The sequence below is a fragment of the Podarcis filfolensis genome, assembly GCF_964270895.1.
Source record: "Podarcis filfolensis genome assembly, chromosome: 8".
NCBI classification, from domain to species: Eukaryota; Metazoa; Chordata; class Lepidosauria; order Squamata; family Lacertidae; genus Podarcis; species Podarcis filfolensis.
In genome coordinates this window covers 55,624,450-55,645,756 of record NC_139611.1, presented here as the reverse complement: position 1 = coordinate 55,645,756, position 21,307 = coordinate 55,624,450, and the positions used below count along the sequence as shown (strand labels likewise).

At 45.9% G+C, this 21,307-nt stretch overlaps 1 long non-coding RNA gene across 1 annotated transcript; it reads left to right on the top strand.

The window, feature by feature from the left end:
- The first annotated feature begins 58 nt into the window (after positions 1–58).
- LOC310767879 lies at positions 59–2,380 on the top strand. The gene is made up of 2 exons (XR_014551086.1): positions 59–214; positions 1,264–2,380. It is a non-coding gene; the product is annotated as an uncharacterized lncRNA (long non-coding RNA).
- Positions 2,381–21,307: the final 18,927 nt, after the last annotated feature.

Below are 21,307 nucleotides of genomic sequence, written 5' to 3'. Positions count from 1 at the left end.
CCGTCTCCCGTGAGACTTCCAATAGTCTGGAATGTAAACAGAATCTTGTGACTCCAAGCACTGCACAGTGGCATAACAGAAACCTAACATTAGGGCAGTTTACGCAAAGTGGATCAAATTTCTCTCCCCTCCCCATCTTTTGTCCTGCCACCTCCAGACATGGTTCTCCAAAATATTTCTCTGCCTCTGTTAGTCCTACAGGACCTTTCCCTGAGTGAGTATGTCCAGGGATGGCAGTAATGGGGTTCCCTGGAATTCTGTGCCCAGGTTTGGGGCACTTCACAAATACATTGGGAGGGGGGAATCAATGTTGCCCCATGGGATGCAGAATGGCATTAAGCCCTGGGGGAGCCATTTCCTTGCAACTGCAGCCACCCTGCCTTTCTGCCTTTCCCATTCTTCACCTTGGCAGCATTTGCATTCCAAAAGAGTTTGGCCCTGTGAGGGCCTGTCTGCAGGGTGAGTGATGCAAGCATCGGTTTTCTTCCTCCTCCCCACAGAATATAAATATAAGATAATTAACACAGAGAATGCTTAAGTGTCTAATCAATAGGAATACAAGGCATTTCCATATGTCAGGGCCTGCTGGAAAGAGGCAGCCACAGGCAGTCCCTGGGAAAGGAGATTGCACTGCTAGGCCGTTTGGAAGGGATCGAAGGCTGCCATCTCAGTCACCGCCCCCCGAAAATAGATGCAGAGCTTTTGCAAAGCCGAGAATTCAGGCTCTGTTTAATCACCCCTCCCCCAGTCAGCAGGGGCTGCCCTCTGGAAATTGCCACCCAGGGGTCTCAGTCCCTAACTGACTGGCTTTTGGGAGGGGAGTGCTGGAGGCAGGCAGAGGCACCCACTCTGTGTCCCGCCCCCAGCAGCATCACCAAAGGCAGGAGGAGCGGCACCCCAAGAACTGACCATGGTATAAGAAGATAAGAGGAACAGAAGAAGACCCCACCTGGTCTAGCATCTTGTTCTCACAGATGTCTGTGGAAAACCCACAATCAGGACCTGAGCACAAGAGCACTCTCCTTTTCCATGGTTTCCAGCATCTGGTATTCAAAAGCATTGCTGCCACCGACTGTAGGGGCAACGCATAGCTATCTTGGCTAGTAGCCATTGATAGCCTTCTCCCCCTCCATGAATTTGTCTAATCGTCACGTAAAACTGTCTAGATTGGTGGCCATCGCTGCCTCCTGTGGGAGTGAGTTCCATAGTTTAACTCTGTGCTGTGTGACGAATCCTTCTTTTTATCTGTCCCGAATCTTCCAGCATACAGCTTCATTGGATGCCCGTGAGTGCTAGTCTTATGAGAGGAGGGGAGAGACACGGCTTCCCCGAGCTGGTGTTCCCCATCAAGGACGCCAGAGCCCTCCTCCCAGCTGAAAGCACTCCTTCTTCAAGCAGGAGTCGAAGAATCAGGGGATTCTCCATCTGCATCTTTTCTTTCCTTTGAAATCCAGCAAGTCCTCTTGGAGTGACACCAGCTGTTGTGGCAATTCCACAAGGCATCTGCTCATGAACTGACAGGTTCTCTGCTCAAGTGGTTTATTATGTAAATGTTGCTCACCATAAAAATCAATGCTGTGGGTGTTTTTTTTTTTTTTGCTAAGTGGCCAATATTTATTTGGCTCAAGTGTTGTTTAATTTGATGCATTTATTAGGGGACAGTCAAATGCCCGAGCTGGTCCTTAAGCTGCTTCGTACTGCTCCTTCCATGCCTTGAAGCCTCCTGTGCTTTTGTCCCCGTGCATAACTCAAGGACGGGAGTAATTGATATGAAACTTTTAGAAATTAATTTTGCTGCATCTACCCCTAAGAGGGAGTGAGAGACTGTGGGATCATTTATAACATCACAGTTATTGGCCCTGACAAAACAATACCTTAAAAACGCAGCAAAGTAAATTATGGCGCACGCAAATGGCTCGGGCCAGCCATGGCCCTGAATTGGACGATGGCCAGGCAAGCGAAAACAAAGTAAATATGCTTTTGATATTAATAACACAGACAATATTGATCCACCAGCCAGTGTCACTTGTCTGCTCCGCGAGGAGATTGCTTCAGGCATTTTGCCCCCCACCCTCGGGGAGCCTCCCTCCTTGCAGGCCATTTAATTCCGCCAGTCTCTAATTGTATCAGACAAACCCAAGTCAAAGGAAGGGACCCCTGCTTGCCAAGGTGGGCTGTTAGTCAGAAAGTTGTCAGAAACAAAGATAACTCAATTCCTGGGTCTCGGACGCCGTTGTCTTTCTAAATGTTTATCAGATCAACATCTCCTTTGGCTCGGAGCCTGCTGTGACTAGGGGGATGTGAACTCCAATTACAGTGTCGTAATTTTTAAAAGGACCGGAGCAAATGCTTTTTGTATAATAAAGTAATAACTCCAAGAGTCCTGATCTTCCTCATTGAAGGTGGGCAATGGAGGGAAACAGAAGGGGGGTATCTTGGGTTTGGTCAGTCCACCAGCAACAAATCCACCCAACAGTTAACTTTTCCAGTCCACGTTTTACCAGCTTCTCCACAGGAATATCATGATGGGGGAGTTTGTCAAAAACCTTACTGAAATCAAGATACACAGCTTTATCCTGATCCACCAAGCTTGTAACTCTATCCCAAAAAAAGAAAAGAAAAGAAAAATGAGATTCGCCTGGCATGACATGTTTTTGAGAAACCCATACTGGGTCTTAGTAATCACAACATCCTTTTCTAAGTGCTCACAGACTGGCTGTTCTATAACCTTTCCTGGTATTGATATAGCAGACACCCACAGTAAGGCCACTGTTGTTTCCCTATCCTCCAATTTGTACATATATATTCAATCTGCCTTCCATTCTTCAGGTCATGGATCTCTTCACAAGTGTACACATCATTTACACATAATGCTCCCCCTACTCATTTTCTATTTAGTCTATTCCTTTTGAACAGGTTATAACCCTTAATTTCTATATCCCAGTCATGAGTCTCATCCCACCAGGTTTCAGTAAAACTTATTAGGTTGTGTTTGCCATCCTATATTAAGAGCTCAAATTTGTCTTGCTTGTCTTCCATACTCTGTGTATTAGTATAGAGACAACTGAAACCATGAGTTGTTCCCTCTGTCCTCCTTGTAGTTTCCTGTTCTTTAACAAGTTTCTGGAGCACCATATCAGTTTCCTGTACATCAGTGAAGCTATTGTCCCGAGTACCAGGTATTCATCTGTTATCTGTAATATTGTCTCCCTCACCCTCAGGATTTAGCTTAAAGCTCTTCTGATCAGGTTCACAAGACTCTTAGCAAACACATTTTTACCAACTACAGTGAGGTGCGACCCATCGCTTGCCAGAAATCCTTCCTCGAGGAATACGGTAGCACCATAGATTTGTAGGATGGCATTAGGATATTACCTTTCTGTGGTTTCATTGCTCAACTCAGGAGCAAACCATTTCCTTGCTGAATTTTACATGATCCTTGACACAATTCTGTCGTTGTTGTATTTCCTAGAAATGGCCCTGAAGCAAACCTCCGTAGTTTGAAATGGAACTTCAGGTCTCCTTGTCTTTATGCCAATATCTTTTATGTATAAATAGGTGCCTTTGCTTCATTTCTCTATAGTTTGTTCTTAGGGAAAAAAGTATTTCCCTCAGCTGCATTCTCCATGCACAACTGCCTGGCTTTGCCTACTGAAGCACACTTTAAACAATGCTCAAATACATTTTTTCAGGCTTATTTTCAACTTTCACTATTGTGAAGAAGATGGTGCAGGCATTTCAGTAAAAGCTCTTGTGATCTCCTCCATTGCAGTTTTTTTCAAAGAATACTTTCCTTCCAGAGTTCAGTAGCGCACCAACTTTTCTGCTATGAAAAGACATTTGAAGGACTGGATGCACTTTGGTTTTGATGTAGTTCCATTTCTTAAAAACAAAGTTTGCAGAAGGCTGGCTTTCAATTATCCAAGTGATTAAAAGACAAAGGACAATCCAATCCAACCGTTTCCTCCATTTTAATTTGGTGGTCTGCTCTGGGTCTGAATGTACACTTTAGCAACCCCTGGGGTAGGTGATAAAAGACCACAGACTCAAGACTGTAATTGAAATGAATCAATCAGTTTATTGATACACAGTGCTTCATTCAGAGATTAATTTACCCTCTCCCCACAATCAACAATGGCCCTCTTTACTTGCACTTGTTCTAACTTTTGGATTAAAAAGAACAAAGAGTTAACTTGCTTTGGGCATTAAATATTTACATATAAATGTTACGAAGGTGTGTGTAAATTATAAATAATGTAAGGCGGGACTTTGTGGTTAGAGCTAAGAGACCCAAATTGTATCATCATAATACATTATTCACAAATGATGCATCTCTTCTCCTCCATTAGCGCGACTAGAAAAAGCCCTTGAGTGCTTAACTTGGATTTGGAGGTGGGTAATAAATGCGAGATAAACAAATAGCAGTGGGGGAGGAAGCTGTAGTTAAACAAGCGCAAATTGGTGCGACTCCGACTAATTTTGCCAAACCACACCTTGCCCAGGAAACGCACAGCGAGGGCTCTGCAGGCAAGAGACATGGCAATAAATCCAAATTACCTGAATTAATTTAACCCAGAAGAAGCACCCATCAAAAGTGTCAGTCTCACAATGAGAGGTGGTTAGATTAAAATCACATCAGGACATCTCTGGATGTCCATGCGGTGTTAGCGACAGAGCGGATGCCTTTGGGATTTCAGGTGATGCCTCTTCACAGCCACTCAGTAGTGATGATTATTGCTCAGGTACTTAAGATGTGTTTTTGTGTGTGTGTGCATCTGGGCCTTGCACAGATTATTCTTTGGGGCCAGCAGTCCTGAGACCAGCTGTTGATTTCCACAACTCTTTCTTGGACTGGAAGCGCAGGCATAGAATAAATATATTTTTCTACAGGATTTAAATTGTGTGCTCAAAGGAGGAGGGGTGCCTGTGGCAGGAGAAAGAAGGGGCTGATGTGCATTTAGGGAGAGGAACAGTACCAACAACTTAAATGTATCTTACGCACCTAGTTGTTGGGCATGTGAGTGGGGCAGAGATATTGCGTTTGTTGCTTGTGCGGTGGGTGGGTGGGTGAGGGATACGGCTTGCAAATCTTACTGCCATGGTTCATTTGCGCGTGGTATGGGTCCAACTGCTGTTCTGGCTGGAGTGCCCCAAAGGAGACCTCCAAGAGTCAAGGAGAGCTGTGGAAATGCCACTGGAGGCAGCAGCTAAGAGTTCACCCAGTTCCAACATTAAAAGTCACAAGGCTAAGTATGTAGCTGTTTTGACTGGAGTGGCTGTGTGGGCATGAACCATAGCAGGAGAAGGACTTGAATATCCAGCAGGACTAGCAAAGAACATGGGACAGACAAGAACAAGGTGATACGTTCTTGCAATATCCCTCCCACAAAGCATGTTTGAAGAGCCCTGGTAGCTACACTGGGTTTATGTATTTTTATTGTAAACCACTTTGAGATCTTTTATGAAAGGTAAATAAATATTTTCTATATATGAATAGATACATGATTTCCTTAAGAAGCCCACTTTGTACCTGGGAAATTGTTAACAGCTCTCTCCTAGCTGCAAATATATCCCCTTTGGCGGCAAGGTGCTGGCTTTGCAAGTTCAGGCATGGCTAGGTGAATCATTTCCAGCAAGGTTCTCTGTTAGGGTTTGGCACTGAAGCCATCTTGGTTGCCCTGAGGGATGATCAGAGAAGAGATGGGGAGTGTGATTCTGTTGGTTCTCATGGACCTGCCAATGGCTTTTGAAACCATTGACTGTGGCATGCTGCTGGACTGACCCCATGGGCTGGAAGTTCAGGAGGTCACGCAGTGCCCTCTTTGCTACTGGCAGGATAGATTTCAGAAGGTAGCACTGATAGCTCCTGCTTGGCTCCACAGCAATTGTGCTGTGGAGCCTCATAAGGTTTTTTCTTGTCCCCTCAGTGTTCTTTAATGGTGTTAGAGATTTGGGGTAAACCCTAGAAATTAAGAAATGCCAGGGTTTTGATTAATTGGGGAATGGATTGAGACATAAACTGCAGGGCTGTGCCAGACTGGGAATTCCTGGGCTGGGTTATGCAAAGCAGCCTGGCCAAGCTAAGGGAACAATAGAGAGCCATGGAGGGCCCATTGAAGGTAGTTGCCAATGCAAGAGAACTGGCCTGAGATGTGAACAGGGACAAGGGTTTGAAAGGTTGCCAGGGTAACTGCTCTGGGGGAGGGCAAGGTGCTTCTGGGAAGAAGAAAGAGGAAGAAGGGGGAGATCCATCTTGGTGAGGTAGAAGGAAGGACTGCCTGCAGTGCTTTGAGCCATGCTGTAAGATCTGGACCCCCTCCATGCAAATGGAAGGTGCAAACAGGCAAATAAATCCTATTCCTTAAAGCACAACAGCCTCCACTGTGTCTTCTGTGTCTTCTAAAGGTACACAGACCCCGTGTGGATGCCTGAGATCCCATGCACTCTTGCCATGGCCACTGGTGGAGGAACGGGGGGAGCAGGGGAGTGCACTGCCTCCAGCACCATCGAGGAGGGGGGTACCATTGCGGCTGTCCCCCCGGACACATGCCGTGCACCTCCCCTACTGCGTTGGGCACCACACCCCCAGGGCACACACCACGCCCCCAGGACGCGCACCAGCCAAACTCCCGCTTGCTCTCTGCCCCTGGTGCTGGAGCACGCAGCTTTGCCACTGGCCATGGCTTGGCAGAGAGAGGGACAGGCGCTGGGCTTTTGTAACAATACCTTTATGACACTGCCAGGGGAAGCCATTAGAGGGTTTAAAGTGAGGTTTGTTTATTTATTGAGTTTCAATCCCTCCTTTTCCTCCACAGGGTTTAAGGTGGCATATATGTTTCTCCCACTCCTCATTAAATCCCCACAATGAGCCTGTGAGGTATGTTAGGCTGAGAGGCAGTAACTGGCCCCCAAGGTCACTCAGTGAGCTCTGGGTTGAGTGGGGATTTGAATCCTGGTCTCCCAGGTCTTAGTTGCCTGTTCAATAATCACCAGCTCAATTGGTAAATGCCAAGAGGTGTGGCCATACACTCAAGCAGGAGATTAGCTCAGGTCCCACTGGGGAGCACCAGGGTGGTGTGGGGCAGGGCAGGACAGCCACATACCTTTCAATGTATATAAAAGAGGGCAAAGTTTCGTGTTGGCGTCTTTCCCCTCAGAATATGGAAGAGGGGGTGAAAGAGGAGGAAGCCACTGGGGGAAAGGGATTAAAATCGCCCAGCAGGTTTCTCTGCCATATCACACTTTGCCAGAGGACACAGAGTGGTTTCAGAACAGATCAGGATATCATTTAACTCAATGATTACAAATCCATGAACATCAGCAGCAGCAGGAGGAGGAGGAGGAAGATGGTGTCAGGAATTCCCTCTCTCAACCATCCAGTGAGAGATAAGCATCAGCGTTTGATTAACTGGTGCTTGAGGGGTGATTTATCAGCTTTCAAGCAATTTACAGGTGTGCAAAATGGCTGCGTTTGATGAGGCTCACCTGGTCCCTGGAGTGGTTCTGCCAGGTGTGTCTCCCTCTGCCTTGAGCCAGGCAGATTCCTGCTCAGACTGGATTGAGTTCTCCATTCATCCCCCTTCTCTCTTGCTCCACCAGCAAAATAAATTAGCTAATGAAACACTTTCCCCCCTTTTAGTTTGTACTTCTATCCCATCCACCCCATCCCCGTTGTGGCCTTCATGGAACAGCAGCTGTGCTGACATGAGCACAATCTTGGACCCATTTCACTTTTTGTGTTTATTTAGATGACATATGCTGACACCCCCACTTTCAAGGCAGCTTCATATAAATGGCAGAAGCTTCCAAATAATTTACAGAGCACAGGGCTGGCTCTTCCTTCAAGAGAGCTTTGGTTGCTGATGCCCCACCACCATTATGCCTCCCACTGCTACTGTACCCCCACCCTCTTCTTCACCCCTCCACCTTGCTCTTCTGCGCTACCACCTCTGTGGTGGTGGACTCTTCTTCACTGAAGGTTTTTAAACAGAGTTTGGATGGCCACCTGTTGGGGATTGTTTAGCTGTGATTCCTCCATTGCAGGGGGTGGAGTAGATGACCCTTTTAGCCCCACCCGAATTTTAGGGGTCTCTGCTTCTTAGTCATTCTCAGCCTGGTTAACATAAGTGTTGATCTGGTAGATAAAATCCACATGACTTTCTGGGAAGTGGCTGCCATTCTTTCCATCCATTTATTTATTTCCTGTTCTTTTAATGCACTTGGTGGATTTGTAAGTTTCAGCAACATGACATGCTGTTGCCCCTAACACTACATGGAAAAATGCAGAGAGTTCTGCCTCATAGCCCAGAAACTTAGACTGGCCTCTACCCCAGCAGAAATTCCAAGTGCCTACAAAAGTAAGTGAAATAAGTTTTGGGAGAAATCAGCTTTAAGAAATGAGCCATTCATCCAATGAGAGATGGCAATGAGAAAGCAGGGTGGGGGGAAGAGTTCAGATCAAGAACTGCACAGCTGCAGATCATCAGCATAAAGATGGCATTGAAAATGAAATGAATGAATAATGGGGCAAAAGTGAGGGGATAGGAAGAGCAATCCTTTTTCAGAAACTCCTACAGAAAATGGGAAAGTTGAAGAAATGGGACCATTGAAAGAGACTTCAGGGTAATGAGAAAGTTATAATGGAAACCATGATGAAACCTTATGCAGAAAACCATGATAATGAAGAGAAGAAAGGCGAAGGGAGTGGACAGCTGTGTCAAAGGCCAAAGAAACATCCAGAAGGATGGAAAACAAACCCTTCAGTTTTGCTGCAAGAAGCTAATTGGAAGGGCGAGTTGGAGCATGTCTCAGTCGAACGGAAAGAGAGCAAAACCTCTACAACTCAGGTTCAAGAAGGGAATTGGTAGAAACGAAAGGAAAAATAAAGAGACAGAAAATATTCTAGAGACCTCTGGAAATGATATGTAAAAATGGAGGACCAGAGCAGGGTTTTTTTAAAAAAAAATAAGAGGGCAGACTTCACGGTGCAAAAGAACCAGGAGACAAAGTAAATAAAGAATAAAGAAGGAAATATTTATTGGGTAATGAATTCCAAAGGAGGAGGAGGAGGAGGAACTAGATTGAGAAGACAGACAGTAACATAAGAAGGGAAGGAGAGAGGACAGACCTTCTAGAGTCATCCTAGAACAACAAGGGAAGAAACTTCTGTCCTGGGCCCAGCTTCAAACAGGGAACCTGGCACAGATTCAGAAGGAGGCAGCCTGAGCTGTGGCACAGGAGACTCAGGAACTTTGGGGTCTTGTCTCCCAGAGCCCCTTAAGTGTGACCTTCAATAGTCAGAGTCCCCTGAAGAGCTGGAAATCTGCTGAGGAGCCCCTTCCCTGTCCCCCTAGGACCTCCTGATCTCCACCAGGTTGGGAGCTGTCCAAGGTACTGCCACTCCAGGCATAAGAAGAGCCCTGCTGCCTCAGGCTACAGGGGGCCAGTGGCGTAGCGTGGGTTGTCAGCACCCGGGGCAAGGCAAGTAATTTGCGCCCCCTAACCCGTGGATTTGCGCCCCCTAACCCGTGGATTTGCGCCCTCTAACCCATGGATTTGCCCTAACCCCAGATGTTGCGCCCGGTGCGGCCCGCCCCCCCCTGCACCCCCCACGCTACGCCACTGCAGGGGGCCCATCTAGTCTAGCATCCTGTTTTCACAGTGACTGACCAGATGCCTATGGGAAGGCTGCAAGCAGGACTCAAGCGCAAGAGCACTTTCCCCACTTGTGATTCCCAGCAACTGGGACAGCGGAGATAGAACATTGCCATTGTGGCTAGTAGCCACTGATAGCCTCCATCAACTAGTCTAATCCTCTTTTAATGCTATCTAAGTTGGTGGCCATCACAACTTTATTGTAAGAACAAATTCCAAAGTTTAACTAAGCACTGTGTGAAAAAGTGCTTTATTTTATCTGTCCTGAATCTTCCAAAATGCAGCTCCGCTGGATGGCCCCAAGTTCTAGTGTTATGAAAGACGGAGGAAAAATACTTCTCTATCCACTTTATCCCTGCCATGCATCATTTTATTCACCTCCATCATATCTCCTTTTCCTTACCTTTTCTCTAAACCAAAAAGCCCCAAATATTGCTTTCTCTGGCCCAGGTGTGGGGAACCTTTGGCCTTGCAGATGCTTCTGAGCTACAACTCGCAACAACTCCAGCCAATGCGGTCAATGGCCAGGGATGATGGGAGCCATCGTTCAGCAACATCTGGAGGACCAGAGGTTCCGCACACATGATCCAGCCCCTTGATCATTTGGATTCCCCTTTTATGAACTCTATTTGAGGCAAGGCAACTAGAACTGCCAGCAGTATTTCAAATGTGATTGCGCCATCAGTTTATATAATGGCATTATGATACTGGTCATTTTATTCCAGTTCCTTTCCCAAGTATCCCTACTGCCATGATTCCCTCTAAGTCAGGGGTCAGCAAACTTTTTCAGCAGGGGGCCGGTCCACTGTCCCTCAGACCTCCCTCAGACCTCCAGAGATGCATTTTAAATAAAAGGACACATTCTACTCATGTAAAAACATACTGATTCCTGGACAATCCGCGGGCCGGATTTAGAAGGCTAATGGGCCAGATCCGGCCCCTGGACCTTAGTTTGCCTACCCATGCTCTAAGTACTCTGATTTAGACTAGGAGTGGGAGGTACTTGAGAAAGAGGGCTCTGAAGGAGAGGGAGCAGGAATGAGACAACAGAGGAGAGACTTGTTGACTACCATCCCACCTTATGGAATCATAGAATTGTGGAGTTGGAAGGGGCCCAAAACCCCCTGCAATGCAGTAACCACAGCTAAAGAATCACTGGCAGGTGGCCATCCAACCTGTGCTTAAAAACCTCCAGTGAAGGAGACTCCACAACCTTCCAATGTACAGTGGTACCTTGGGTTACATATGCTTCAGGTTACATATGCTTCAGGTTACATACTCCGTTAACCCAGAAATATTACCTCGGGTTAAGAACTTTGCTTCAGGATGAGAACAGAAATTGTGCTCCGGCAGCGCAGCAGCAGCAGGAGGCCCCATTAGCTAAACTGGTGCTTCAGGTTAAGAACAGTTTCAGGTTAAGAACAGACCTCCAGAACGAATTAAGTTCTTAACCCGAGGTACCACTGTAGTTCATTCCCCTTAATACTTATTCCTCGTAGGTACTGCTGCAAATACTAAGGGTAAGTAAATCCCATCTTTCCCAATCAAGAGATATATCTGTCATCAATCTATGTCAATTCACTTTAATCATTTGAGAAATGTTTCTAGGAACCAAAATGCCTAAACATTTTATAACCTCTGGGCACCAACAAAATTGGCCACTTTCCAGTCCTGAGGCACAGAGGCTGATCTTAAGGGAAAGTTGCATATTTTTGTAAGAAGATCAGCAATTTCACATTTGAGTTCTTTCCAAATTATCAAGTGGACCTAGTGATTTGTCAGTTTTTCTTTTGTCAATAAGACCTGGAACTTCCTCTCTCATCACCATGATTTGTCTCTGTTCCTCAGACTCTTCCTGCGAAAATGAGTTCAGCCACAAGGATCTGTGTGCTATGTCTCCCACTATAAAGGCTTATGCATAGAATTCAGTCAGCTTCTCTGCAGTCTCCTTAGCTTTCCTTAGACTTCCTTGTTCAAAGTGACACCCATCTCCCTGGCCAGCCAGTCTCCTGCTACAAATTAAGATAAAGAAAACTTTGTTGATAGTCTTTGTTTTTAGCAATGTGCTCCTTAAATTCTTTTTTAGCATCCCTTATTGCCTGCTTGCATTTCTTTTGCCAAAGTTTGCCACTTTGGCATCCATTTTAGACTTCTTTCTGTATCTTCACAACAGCCATGTGAGGTAGGAACATTGACGAGTTTAAAATATTGAACTGCTTTGGGATGGTTTTGCTGACATTGATCCATATGGGCAAACTGGATTGTATTTGTCTTTTGCCTTAAAGATCAGGAGCGACAGGAGCTATCCAAACATGGAGAGAGAGCAAGGAGGGACTCAGTGGCCTAGCTTTGAGGGTGTCTTTTAGAGTGTCTCATCACCTCACAATGACTGATGCTCATTCTCACTTTTTAAAATTTAAAAAGATATGATCATGTTCCCCCAATGTTACTTTTGTTTTCTTTTTGCCTGTAACTTTTTTGTTTCTGTTTTTGCACGGTTTAATATTGGCATTGGGGTAGAGCAGGGCTCTAGTGCCTTTAACGACTGTGTGAAAGGCAGAAATCCAACAGGGCAAGCATTTTCTAGTATGTAAACACCATTAAGGGGAAAACGTCATCTGTTGACATTCTGTCCGTCAGACATCTTATTCCTTGTGTGTGGCCCCTGATTTATGAAGAAAGGGCATAAATTTGCTTATGACAACGTAGATGCAAATTTATACCTTCTTTTGCCAGTGCAGCAGAAGGCCCAATCTATATCCTGTGAACTGGGCCTAGAAAATTATCCTTGGTGGCATCCCTGCCTTATTGGTGCTTTCCCCCTGGTCCTCCCTTCGCCAGGAACCTCCTCATTCACAGCTTCTCCCTTATAGTCATAGCAAAACAGGTGAGAAGAAATAGCAATAGAATGTAAGGTAGAAGAGAAAGGAAGGGGGAAATTTGAGAAAACATATCCCAGAAGAACAGGGAAGAGGCACTGAAGAGATGAGGAATTATTGTGAAGAAAGGAAATAAAATTGCTTAGCTGGAAAAAAGAAGAAGGCACAAACCCTGTAATGCAAGTCATTGGGTCTGGTAATTGTAGCTCTGTGTGGCTTTAAAATTGGACTAAATCTGAATTCTCCTCATCCCAAGCGCCAGCCTAGGGGATGTGGGTGACCCCCTTCCTTTGTTCAACCTGCATAACTTTAGGGTAAAAGAGTAGCCATGTTAGGGAATCTCCCCGCCCCCCACCCCTCCTCGGACTGGAATTGACATGCAGCAAGGTTCGTGCTTAGTCTAAACCCCCATCTCGGCCTCTGAAAGGACACATTATACAAATCTTCCCGCGGTCTTGAAATCCCCTAAAACGTGATTGTGTCAGACATTCTTCTGTGCCAAGGCATCCTTTCCTCCCTCCCTTATTCAGAATTCCAGTATCAGAGAGTATAACCTTGGAAAAGTATTCACTGGGGAGCACACACAGAGTCAATAATTCATGCTGCTTCTGCTGGGCGGTGGGGGGGGCAGGGGGCGTTTGGCTGGCCTCCGATATGATATACAGAATAATGCATTAATGATTGCCCCTCCACCACGTTGTAGAGAGATTTTTACACCTTCCTTCTGCCCCCCCATTAAAAACCCCAGAGTTATTTAAAAGGCAACTCTGGCCACATGTGCAGAAATATGCATGGGATTGTTTTGAATTGTTTCCTTGTTGGTGTGGGAGAGAGCAGCCTCCCCCCTCCCTAAGCTGGTCCGGAACGGGAGGGGAGTCAGACCCACAAGCCTCTAATTCTCTTAATATTAATCCAACAATCGATATGCTTTGGACCCATTGGAGTTTTGATGGACAGAAATAAATAAAGCGTTGCCGCCTAACTAAGCTCAGTAGGTATGATGTTTTCCTGATGTCATATATCTGCCTTAAAGACGACCACTTCTTCATTAAAGACCCCAAATAAGAACAACCTCTAATACGGTTTGGGGCCCACGGCTTTCCCACCTGCAGTTTAAATGCAAAAGATTTAATGATTTAGAAACCAGAAGAATAACTAAAGAGCCCAACAGTCATTATCTCAAATAATGAGACTTTTTAATGCAAAATCAATGTTTGTTATAATGAAAATAGATTCAGCAGTTCCTGCAGGCCCAGATGTACAAATCTTCCTGGCTGGGGAATAAAATGTGGCTCCATATTTCCACCACCCTGCTGGAGATTTTTTATCCAGGAGTAAAAATAAAATGTCAGACGTTATTTACTGCTATCAACTGTTTGTTCTCAGTCAGAAGTTTTAGCTGAGACAGGATTCATACGGAAAATAATCCTGAGTGAATAGTTAAGGGTGGAAATGGGGACAGAACTGCCCCCACCCCACAATGACCCCTCTTCCCATACCTCCCTGTTTTAGCTGCACAAAGAGGGAACGGACCCCTGTACTGTTGGCAGTTGATGCGCAGAAGCCGCAGGAAGGCAGCATCCTGTGGAGGGAAAACCTGCATAAGTGAAAATGGTGACATGCCTTTACATTTATATCTGTTGAAATCCATTCTGTTTGTTTGTTTCTCTCTATTGGGATAGTTGACTCAATTACCTATTGAAACCCTTTAGTATGCAAAGCATGCAGCATTTCACCAGTCAATCTTAGGTACAGAGTAGACTTTACCTGTTGCAACCACACACTGAAAGAGATGCTTGTGGGTAAGAAAATAATAAAATTATTTATTGTAGGGAATCCATAACTTGCGTAGAAAATGTTCCTAGTTCTAGCCTAATTTGCTAATCTAGAAAAGAACAAGGTGGCTATGCTAGCTCCTTTGTTCTGTAAGTGAATAGTTGACAAACCTAGACAGTGTCCTAAAAAGCAGAGACATCACCTTGCCAACAAAGGTCCATATAGTTAAAGCTAATGTTTTCCCAGTAGTGATGTATGGAAGTGAGAGCTGGACCATAAAGACGGCTGATCGCAGAAGAATTGATGCTTTTGAACTACGGTGCTGGAGGAGACTCTTGAGAGTCCCATGGACTGCAAGAAGATCAAACCTCTCCATTCTGAAGGAAATCAGCCCTGAGTGCTCACTGGAAGGACAGATCCTGAAGCTGAGGCTCCAATACTTTGGCCACCTCATGAGAAGAGAAGACTCCCTGGAAAAGGCCCTGATGTTGGGAAAGATGGAGGGCACAAGGAGAAGGGGACGACAGAGGACGAGATGGTTGGACAGTGTTCTTGAAGCTACCAGCATGAGTTTGACCAAACTGCGGGAGGCAGTGGAAGACAGGAGTGTCTGGCGTGCTCTGGTCCATGGGGTCATGAAGCATCGGACACGACTAAACGAATAAACAACAAAAAGGGCAACTTGCTTTCCCTTTTCTTTTTAAGGATAAGTGCACACGCACACACAAACACATGAAGAAATATGCCAAGTTCGTTTACTGAATGCTCCTAAAATTGGCTGAGACAGGGATCCAGCAGGTCCTGTCCCTCAGCTCCCTTGCTCTGATCCTGGAAAACCTGGGCTGAATCTGCACATATACAGTATAAACAACACTGTGACAATGCTTTTTAAAGAAACGTTTTAAAATATATATGGAATTTCACATTAGCTTAACAGTGCCATCTAGTGTAACATTTGTATAATGCACTTAAAACTCACTTAAATGTTCTATTTGCACCAGTACAGCTGAGTGCTTGGATGCAACATGGATGTTCAGCAAATCCTTGCCTTGCGGTGCCTTGCAAACATCATCAGGCCAAAAATATTCAGCTCTTTGCACTAACTTCTAGACTACTGTGTGAAGGGCAGGCAAGAGGGTATATGTTTTAAGCAGCTCTGTATACTGCAACCCCCACTCCCCCGCTTTACAGGTGTATTCACCAGCTCCGCAATGCACTGGGCCAATCAGCCATGCCCTCAAGTGCCCAGTCCTGTCTGGGACAGAACACAGAGGAGGATTGCTTTGGATTGCAATCAGGGTGTTTGAGGTGGCAAAATGTGGTCATTTTTGACAACTCTGTGGCAAGCTTAATTCCAGGCCGAAGCGCCTGCTGCAATATTCGAAGACACAGTGAGATAATTTCACATGTAAAAGTGCGGGGAGGACGCCATGTAAATTAGTCACAAAAATCTAAAGATACTTTGTTCCCTTTTCCTTCTGGGAGAAAAATCAGGTTCTATTAAGACTGAAATAACCATTGCAGAAAAAGCCCACAGACCATTCACACAGAATATCTATTTTAAACTCAGTCCGAAACTTTTCTGGAGGGAAAAATACCCTGAGACTGAGATACAGCAAGAAGCACAATTTGCATTTCAACGCAAATCATTCCAAAGGTGCAGACAGGAATGCAACTGAGGGCTTTGCCATGCATGGCACTCTGCGGAGGGGGCTGTGGGCCCAGAAATTGCATATTCATATCCCTGAAGAGACTGGGGGCTAGTCAGTCCTGCCTCTTCTCAAGAGTCCTTTGTGTGAATATTATTTGGCGGCAGCTGGGACTGGTGTTCCCGTCTCCCCTCCCCACAAGACTGCTACAGTCTCCATGAGGTGTGATCACCATATGATAGAAGGATGAATTGCTTCTTCACACAGCGCTCAGATGTACTGTGGTATTTGTCACCAGCATAGATGGCTTTAAGAGGGGTGGAGGCAGATTTGTGGAGGCCGGGGCTATGAATGGATCCTAGATGCAGTTATGATGGCTGTTTGCCACCTTCTTCACCAGAAGTTGTGTGAAAGGGTCCTCACCTTCAAGAACCCCCCTTGGGGACTTTCCATGGGCAGATGGAGGGGGCTGGGCAAGAAGAAGAGAAGAAGAAGAAGAGTTTGGATTTGGTATCCCGCTTTATCACTACCCGAAGGAGCCTCAAAGCAGCTAACTTTCTCCTTTCCCTTCCTCCCCTACAACAAACACTCTGTGAGGTGAGTGGGGCTGAGAGACTTCAGAGAAGTGTGACTGGCCCAAGGTCACCCAGCAGCTGCATGTGGAGGAGCGGGGACACGAACCCGGTTCCCCAGATTACGAGTCTACCGCTCTTAACCACTACACCACACTGGCCTTTGGTCACTTCTTATGTTCTTAAGCTCCCATAGACTGCTGTGTACCCTCCTACATCTGCCTCAGATGTGCAGGGATCTCTTAGGTTGTTCCATGGCCAAGCAGCTGAGCTCTGCTGAAGGCGCACCCAGCCTGTTGTGAGAGTGTGCACAGGAAGCAAGAGAGGACGGCATAAAGGGAACCTGCTGGGTCAGGCCCAAAGAAGCCCATCTAATTCAGCATCCAGTTCTCACAATGTCCAGCCAGATGGCCCAATGAGACACCAACAAAACCCTTCACTGGAAGTTTTAAAGCAGAGGTTGAGTGGCCACCTGTCATGGATGCTTTAGTTGAGATTTCTGCATTGCAGGGGGTTGGACTAGATGACCCTCGGGGTCCCTTCCAACTGTACAATTCTATGATTCTATAATTTTAAGAGTGAAGAGCCTTGGGCAAAGGCGGTAGCCTCTGCTTAAGACGTTAAGTCCTTCCCTGCCCCACTTGGCCCAGCTCTGCCTTCCCAGTTGTGGTTGGTTTATGTCCCAGGCAGAAACACACACAGCTCCTCACCTGGATCTCAGGTAACAGCCAGCTTCACCTGACATCTTCAAAGTTATCCTCATGATCCCCAATTTTCTTAGGTTTTTCTTCTGTTGCCACTATTTCTATCCACCTTAAAAGGCAGCAATACTTCCAAAGTAGATAGAAATAGTGGCAACAGAAGGAAAATATAAGGAAATTGGTCATCACGCGGATAACTTCGAAGATGTCAGGTGAAGAATAATTGAACTCAATAGTATTTAGTGCTCCAGAAAACAATTGCAGCCGGGCAGCCCCTCCCCCCCCATCTGATTCATGTCTAGTTCATGTTTAACAAAACAAGGCTAAGGGTCATGCAGTCTGGAGTCCCATAAATAACCCGCTAATGGGATTTCCAAACAAGCTGTCCCCCAAAATGGTTTTCCGTCTCACAGAGAGAATATTAAAATGCAAATGGATGCGGGCCATGTCCTCATAAACAACCATGTTCATTTAACCCCTGACCTCGCCATTTAGCTGCCCATCCTGGCAATTTGTATGGTGTTGGCTATTGCATGTCACTCCAAAGTGTGAGCTGGGAAGAGCAATGTGCCCAGGGAAGCCGTTACCAGACGCACAGCTCCGTTTATCACGCTGGGGGGAAGGGGAACTAGCCCTTCCGGAGGCAGGCAGCTGTCCTTTGAAAGCTGCTCTCCCCAGCATCCCTCTTCCATTATCCCTACTTAACTGATGACATTTTTCAGCTGAGCGGAAAGCAAACTCAAGCAAGAGCCAAGGCAAGTGTGTCTGGAGAAACTTATTTACTCCTCGCCTCAATTTTGCCTCTGCCTGCTGGCAACCCAGAGATGTGGAGCTGTCTTCCAGCTGAACTCCCCTGAGTGATGTTACCCTGCTCTCTCCAGTGCCTGTACTTCTTGCAAGCTCCAGCTGGTGGGGATTGGCTGGGTCATTCCATGGGGTGGCTGACACCTCGCTACAGGAGGGGTGGGGCAATCCACAATATAGGTGCACCCCCTTCTTAAGATGACCTCCCTGCAACCAGGAGATTGCAACAACTCCTGCCCGGTTGCAAACATCAGTATCGGTATCAAACTTTACTTCAGTTACAGACCAGGATAAGATAAAACATACGGATAAACTGAACACATAAGACTTAAAACAGGAAAGGAATAAAAACTAGTAATTAAAAGGTGATTATATCGTACATACTTAAAAAGATAGAAACAGTGACAAACAGTTAAAAGCAGCTATAAGGGAGGGAGCGTGAAGGAGCACAGGTCTTGCATTTTGGGCCATCCTTCGACGAATATCCATCATGGCGGCACAGAATCTAGCAACTGAGTATGTAATGTCTGGGTTTTCACCTTGAAGTAGCAGGGAGGTATAAAGTTGTTCTGTGCTACCTGGGAATTTATACAGTATAGGCAAGATGAACCTGGCTCATATATCTGTATAGTATCGGCAGTGAAAAGAGACATGTCCTGTTGTTGTCCAGAGTGACACAGGCATTTCCTCTCCTTTTATGATGTCTTCCTAAAGTGGCCTTCCTGGATGGCTGAAGGGAGGGACTGGCAGTGGGCCAGAATAAAAGCCCTTCGCTGTTTTGGAATTTCAAGGTTGGTTATATATGGCATCTTTTGGTCTTTTGGTTTCATTGATTAAAAATTTTGGGGACCTGGCTAGATCTGCTTGGGGTTCGGTATCTTCCATGCTCAGTTTGATGGGTTTTTTGGCTTGTTCATACTCCGTTGAGTAGGATCTGTGGGGTGAAGCCTAGAGGTGTTATTATGTTATTATGTCCTGCTTATGTCCATGTTAACAACCCTTTCCGCTACATCCCTAACTTTTGATCTTTGTTGTATCCAGTTTTTAGTTTTTCTATCTTTTAACGATATTCCTAGCACTGCACATTCCATGGCGTGTTGTATTGTTCTTAAACTTTTCATATTTCTCTGTATCACGGTCCAGTTCTCCGCTCCATAAAACATCACAGGCAATATGCACATATTGAATACTTTAGCTTTCAAATCTAAGCATCATGGCTAGGCCAGTATAAACACTAGACTGGCACAACTGTAATATCATACTGGTCCAACATATCTTAAGGACTGGTCTGTATAGCAATACTCCTGGTGCAAAAATTATATTAAAGTGGCCTAGACATGCCCATTTAGTCGGCTCCACCATACTAAGCTTCAGAATACTGTGGCTTCTGCAAATGTCACCTACAGAGTGAACAACTTTAAACTTGGCAGACATTATGTACCTGATGAGGACTATGAATGTGCCAAATTTCAAACTGATTTCCACAGCTACAGCCAGCTAACAAGTGCAAAAATAAACTGAGCACATTTACCCAGTTTGGTTCAATATTTATATCATATCATACCCTTCTTTCCAATTTCAGTGAAAACTATTGATGTGCTTTATTCAGTCTTGTCAAGGATGGGACTCTTTCATTGATTTGGTGATATTCTGGGCAGCAGCTCAAAAGTTACTAAGCTTCTTTCTGCCCAATTAAAGCCTATGGTAGTAACTACTGGCATAATAATACGGTGCACACACGCTCCAGTTTTGAAGTGAGAATTCTGCCAGTATGCCAGTGTTTGGAGATGGAGTCACCTAGTGGATGCTATATGCAGTGATAATTCCTTTAGTTATGGGATATGACAGTGCTGTGCAGTGGTCACCCATCTTTTTGATCCAATGGGCACATTTGGAAGCCCAAGAGTCTGAATTAGTATGTAGTACTTCCATCATGTCTCTCAATTCCAGTTGCTGGGACTCACAAATGGGCAGTGTGCTCATGTTGGCTTTCCCAAAATGGGAAAACAGGATGGTGAGCTAGATGGGTTTTCAGTCTGATCCAGACTCTTCTAATGTTTTTATGCCATAGTTAACACCCACACCCACACCCCTTGGGGTATGTGACATGTTGCACATAACTGTATTTCCAAACACCATTGTGGCAGATGATGGCAGTGGAAAAACATCAAGGCAAGTTTTGAAAATAATCCACTCATTTAATAGATTTTAAAGAGGCGACAAGCAAAGGTACATCTTGGCAGTGTGAAGGTGGGGAACAGAACTGATTCTGAGCAGGAATAGGCAGGAACAGAGGAAGGGGGGTGCTGTGGAGGCGGGCCACCCCGGATGTCACCACTGAGGGGGTGTCAAAATGCTGGGCGGCACTCAATGAGGGGCCTGCAGTGCGCCTGAGCCACGTGTCTCTCCTGGGAGTGATGTGGTGGCTTGGGTGCCCACAGGCTCCACGCTGCTCCAAATGGTCCGCCCGCTGCCTCGCCCTCAGCTGTAGGGCAGCTGAGTGGGAGGAGGCAGGCAGACTCCTCAGAGGCCCCACAGAGTGTCCTGCCCCGGCTGGCCCTGCCCCCACAGCCAGCTGGCCCCACCCCCGCGGACGGCTAGCCCCATCCCTGGGTGCAGGGCACGCGCACCACCCCAGGCACCCGATCAGCTTGCTCCATTGCTGGGAATAGGTTCCTTCATTATTCATATTCCAGTGCCTTTCATTTCATGCATTTCTTTATTTTCAGGCCTTTGCTTCTCCCCCCTCCAAAAGGTGTTCATCAGGACTTACACAGAATATCAATTTAAACATCTGAGCTCAAAACCATTAGCTTACGTATCTTTTTTGTTGCTTGTGTGTGTGTGTGTGTGTGGTTACACACACACACACAATTTGAAGCCAAGAAGTGATGTAATGGAAGAGGGTGATGAGCCCTTCCACTTATTTGTTTTATTAAAACCTTGAACTTGGCCTGGTAACAAATCAACAGCTGGTGCAATAATAAGCTGCTTGGATGCACGGTGCACTAACCACAGTTTCTGGAATATGACCACAAGGGAAGCATCACAGCAACACAATCTTGAAGACACCAAGCCCTGGACTGCTGTGGTCAAGCTGCTCCAGCCCAGGAACAGTTGCAGCTGCCACATTAGACAAAGATGGTAAAATATGTTCCCAGCCATCAAGGCCACCTGGGCCTCCAATGACAAACCTGCATCCAGGATCATCCCCAGACTGCTCACCTGCTCCTGCAAAGGGAGTGTAACCTACCCAGGGTAGGGTATTTGAA